Below are 5,677 nucleotides of genomic sequence, written 5' to 3' on the forward strand. Positions count from 1 at the left end.
TCGAGTCGCTTGCGACTCATAGCAACCCTATGTACAACATCCCTAAACTCTGCTCTATCCTGTGCCAATCACACCGTCTCCGACACACCCATCCGATTACCCCAGTCACTGAATCAACCCACCCCATAGGAAGCCTTCCCATTCTGTGCTGTCCCTCCACCCTACCAAGCATGATGTCCCTCTCCAAGGATCTGTCCCTCCTTGCAACATGTCCAAATTATGTTAGACGGAGCCTTAGAATCCTTGCCTCCAAGGAGCCGCCCGGTTTGACCCTTTCCAGGATGCATCTGTTTGTTTTCCTAGCAGTCCATGGTACCCTCAATACTCTTCTCCAGCACCACAGCTCAAAGGCATTTAGAGAGTTAAAAAAGCATATGGAGAGGTTGGGGGGGAAAACCTCCATACCTTCTTGTATGTTCCCCACTCAAAACATAGAGTTTACCCATAGAGGCATACAATTTATAAAAGTACATATAGAAGTGAAAAGCTAAATGTTTTCTACTCTGGAAAAGAAGTACTGTGGTAGGAAATGTAGTTTTACTCTTGGCTTCTTCCTCCATTGTTGTATCTCCCAGAGTTTCTTAGAAAATGGTCTCAGGAGATGAGGGAATGCCTTATCCAGTAGAAGGGTTAGGAATTACCGTATATTCTTTTGATGATAGAAACTTAAAAATTGTCTTTTCTGCCCACTATATTAGTTCCTACTGTGGAGATAGTCTCCATCTACCTCAATTGGTGACATAAAGTTTTGGAAATCATTCACAGCTGTGAGACCAATAAAACAGAGTGCTTCCTACAATGGGGAAAAAAAAAGGTAGAAAGGGGTGGAAGGTGGAGGGAATGATGAAGAGACTGTGGTAGAACACTGTGAAGCAACTGTGACAAGATGTATGCAGAGGTACAGTTAACGATGGAGCCACAGTCAACGATTTTTTTTCTAAGATAAAGTTTACTGGATGACTGTGGAAACCAGTGGTGTATTTGTGATGCTGAACTGAACCTGAATTTTCACTTGTTAATTGAGAAGGGGTCTTGAATTAACTGAGGAATTGTGTCTTCCTGTTAATCTGGTTTGGAACTGCTGGATTCAGCTGGACTTGCTGTTTGTGATACTCCTTGCCTCCTTCACTCCACAATATATTTCCCTAATAAACTCCACCACAGTGAATAAAGTCTGTGAGTCAATAAGCAACAAACATTAGACATAGTGATTCATAGAAATAGGTACAGGAGCAGGTGGGGTGGTACGTCTGACCACGTAGCTGTGTGTTTGCTATTTTGGCTATTGGCAGAAACAGTTCCCCTTAATGAAGTGGTTAGAAGTCATATTCATTCTTGTCCATGTTGCATTCACTCCTTTTTCAATAGTTTTATAGACACAAGTACAGCCTGATGTTTTCAGGGTGTGAAATCATTAGTAACGTATTTGGGAACTAGAGTGAGTGGAAGCTAGTAGAAGTATAGCAAGAACTTCCTTGCATTTTATTTTGGAATTCCAGTGGTTACACTGAATATAATAACTCTTTGAATCTTTAACCCATATGAAGTAGAAATGTTGTCCATATTAAACACGATGTAAGTGTCAGATCAAGTTACTGGCTCCCAGTTCTGTGCCTCCAAAGTGCTGAGTCAGGATGAAACTCAGTGTATCTGGCTATTATTATTAGTCCATGCTCTTTTCCACCAGAGCACATTACCTCTTCCAAACATGAGTGGGCTTCAGTCATCAACCTAGCCTCAGCCTCACAGGTGGTTTGAAAATTCTATCCTTCTTCTCTGACTCTACTTTTCTTCATTTTTAGCATATTTTCTGGCATCTTGTGAGTACTAGTCAGATGGGCTCCCTGTCCTTCTAAGATGAGTGGCCTGTCCAGGGCCTTCATGGTTCCTCTCATGTTTAGTTAGGAGAATCCTTTGAAAAACACAGCATGCACCCTCCTTAGTCCCTGATCACACAGGCTCACAAGCTGGTCTCTCTCTGAGCCAGGCACTGCCAGTTCCAAGGCTGACTCAGCTAATTTAGCTGAGAATGGGAAGAGCTCTCTGGACTCCCTCTTCATGTCAGGGAGAAAATCACAGATCCACCTGCAAATGTGAGTCAGCTTCCATTGGTTCTGAGACCTTCCTGACAGAGGAGGCATCCCTGACTCCTGTCTTGTTTTTGAGCCATGCAGTGTTTCATTGCTCCTTTCAGATGTCTTCTTTCCAGTTTAAGTATAGGTTTGAATGAGCTCAATCAAGTAAGTGTCCTGGGATGCCCATTCTTCTCAATGTTAGTCACAATTTGTTATAATTCATACAGTCAAAGGTTTTCACATAATCAGTAAAACAAATAGAAACTATTTTTGGTACTCTTTGCTTTGAGCCAAGATCCATCTGACTTTGGGAGTAAGATCCCTGGTGTTATGGCCTCTTCTAAATTCAGCTTTACCTTACACTAGTTCTCTGTCAGTGTACTCTTCTTGCCATTTTTCAATGAATTCTAGCAGTCTTTTGCTCGTGTGTTGTACTGATTATCTTGTTTGATAATTGCCACATTCTGTGGGATCACCTTTCCTCGGAATGGGATCAAATATGGATCTCTTCCAGTTAGTTGGCCAGGCAGCTGTCCTCCGTATTTCCTGGCATAGACTTCTGAGCACATCCAACGCTGCATCTTTTCCTTGAAACATGTCAATTGGTATCCCATCTATTTTGGTGCCTTATTTTATACCTATGCCTTCAGTGCAGCTTAAACTTCTTCATTTATTACCATCGGTCCATGCTCATATGGTACTTCTTGAAATTTTTCTATGTCAGCCAATTCTTTTTGGTAGAGTGGCTCTATGTATTTTCTCCATATTGTTTTGATACTTTCTAGATCATTCACAATTTTGCCCTTAATATCCCTCAATATTGCAACTTGACTCTTGAAATTATTTTTTTTCTGTTATTTCTCCTTGAGAAACCTAAGTTTCCCCTTCTTATTCTCCAATTCCAGTTCTCTATGCATTCCATTATAATAGTTGGCTTTGTCTTCTCAAGCTTGCCTTTGAAATCTTTTGTTCAGTTTTTACTTTAGAACCTTTTCTCTTTGTTTTACCTCTGAAACTTTCCACCTAGTAGTACAGCATAGAAGTTGAAATTATCTAACTATGAATGGAACACCATTAGTTTTTGTTTTTCACTCCCAGAATAGTATACAGTTTGATGGTCTTATTCAAAGAGCTCAATGCCAGACCATCTCATTTTACTTGTGTGCCTAGATAGTAGATATCCCTAGTAAGACTCCTTTTTGTACACATATAGAATTACCATCTCCATACTTTCAATGTTATATGTTGAACAAATCATTCAGAAGCTGAACTTTTTGAAGAGGAATGTGGAACAAGATTGGAGGAAGACTCATCACCAGCCTGTGTTATGCAGATGACACAAGCTTGCTAAAATTGAGGAGGACATGAGATGTTTCCTGCAGAAAGTCAAGGACTGAAATCTTCAAAATGGATTGAAGCTCAACATCAAGAAAGCAAAGACTCTCACCACTGGGCCAATTGGCAGCTTCATGATAGACAAGAAAGAGATTTGAGATTGTTAACAACCTCATCTTGCACCACTCTTGGCACCAGCAGTCAGGAAGTAAAAAAGCAAATTACATTGGGAAAGTCTGCTGTCAAGAACCTCTATAGAGTACTAAATTGGAATGATGTCAGTCTGAAGACTAAGGTACACCTGAAACAGGTCGTGGTCTTCGCATTTACTTGCTATGCCTCAGAGAGTTGGACAATGACTAAGGATGACAGAAGAATAATCAATTCCTTTGATTTGTGGTGCTGGAGAAGAGTGCTGAACATATCATGGACTGCCAGTAGAACAAACAGGTCTGTCCTGGAGAGGATGAAAGGAAGCTGCTCCCCAAAGGTGAGTATTTTGGAGCTCCATGTCTCATATTTTGGGCACGTATCCTGAAGGGACCAGTCCTTGGAGAAGGACATAATGCTTGTGAGTGTGGAATCACAGCACAGGAGAGGAAGATCTAAAATGAGATGTATTGATTCAGCAAGTGTAGAAATGGAATGAGGTCTGTTGGTGATTATGAGATTGGCTCAGGATAGGGAAGGCTTCAGAGCTATTTTACATAGAGTCATTGTGAGTTGCAGATGGCACGAAATAACACAACCTAGAATCAGTGTCTTAAGAAAGACATGAACAACAAAAAGGACATGGCCTTTGAAGAAAAAAGGACAAGTTTGTACAACATATGCATTTTATATGTACAACATATAAACAAGTTTGTACAACTGATATGTATTCCAAACACTCAGTGACCTTGGATAAAGGAATTGCTTGAACTGATTGTACTTTTGTCTTGTTTGACTCTGTGGGCCACATCAAACTGTGGCTAACTCAGAGAAGAATGGGAATCCCATAAAACTTTATTGTGCTTATGTGAAACCTGTACTTGGACCAGGAGCCAGCTTTCAGAACAGAGCAAGGGAACACTGCATGGATCAAAACTGGGAAGGGTTTAGACCTAGGATGTGTCCTATCTCCATACATTTTCAATCTATATGCAGAATAGACTATCCAGGAGATGGCTCTATGAGGAGAAATGTGGCATCAAGATTGGAGGAAGACTCATCAACAATCTGCTTTATGCTGATGGCACAACCCAGTTTGCTGAAACTGAAGATGACCTAAGCACTTTCTGCAGAAGGTCAAGAACTGCAGCCTTCAATATGGGTTGAACCTCAATATCAAGAAAACAAAGATTGTCTGCTTCAATGATTTAGATCCTCCCAGAAGAGCTGTGGATACGCATTAACATTACTGGTAAGTATATTAATTTTCTGAGGTCCCAACTCTTCTCACTATTTCTTAGTTGTTGGTATTGATGGAAAACCTCATAAGCAGTTCCTTACTTCACCTTTGCCTTGCATGCGGACTTCCATGCTGTAAAACAACCCAGTGGTAGATGGAATTTGGCCCAGAACTTATGAACAATAAATGACATAGTTGAGCCTCTACATCTTGTGATTCCTAACCTTTATACTATAATAGACAAAGTGCTAGTCAATAAGTCTTTTATTTTAAGAACTACCTTCCCTCTGTAACTTGATTTGTGCCACTGTTAGAACCTCTATTTGGAATATGATTGCTTTTCAATTTTTGACTCATGTACTTTTAACTTGTTAGTTAAATTTGTGTCTTTTTATTTTTAAAATTTTATTTTATTAATTTTCATGAACAGTTACAGAGATTTTGGATTTTCATCCATTCATTGTTGCACTTTTTTCTTTACACCGCTCCCCCAGTTCGCTCCTTTCTTTGAAAAGCAAAAAAGAAACTTCTTCGTTGGTATATAATCCCCCTGATCCCCGCTCCAAATGCACTCCACTATGCAACCTTAATTCTGGATTCCTGTGATAATCATAATATGCTACCATATATCATTTTTTGGGGGGTCAAACCAGAAAGCAGGGGGCCAACAGCTGGGAGAACCTCAGCCCCTGTGCCTTTCTGGATTTTTTTTAAATTAAATTTTATTAATTTTAATGAACATTTACATAGATTTTGGATTTCCATTCATTCATTGTTGCACTATTTTCTCTACCCTCCCCGCCCCCCAGTTCGTTCAAATTTGTGTCTTCTAGGCTGCAACAGTTCCATGATACATCTTCAAGGATATGAACATGTA

Source organism: Elephantulus edwardii, unplaced genomic scaffold, assembly GCF_000299155.1.
Source record: "Elephantulus edwardii isolate Elephantulus edwardi_28Jun2011 unplaced genomic scaffold, EleEdw1.0 scaffold00350, whole genome shotgun sequence".
Lineage (NCBI taxonomy): Eukaryota > Metazoa > Chordata > Mammalia > Macroscelidea > Macroscelididae > Elephantulus > Elephantulus edwardii.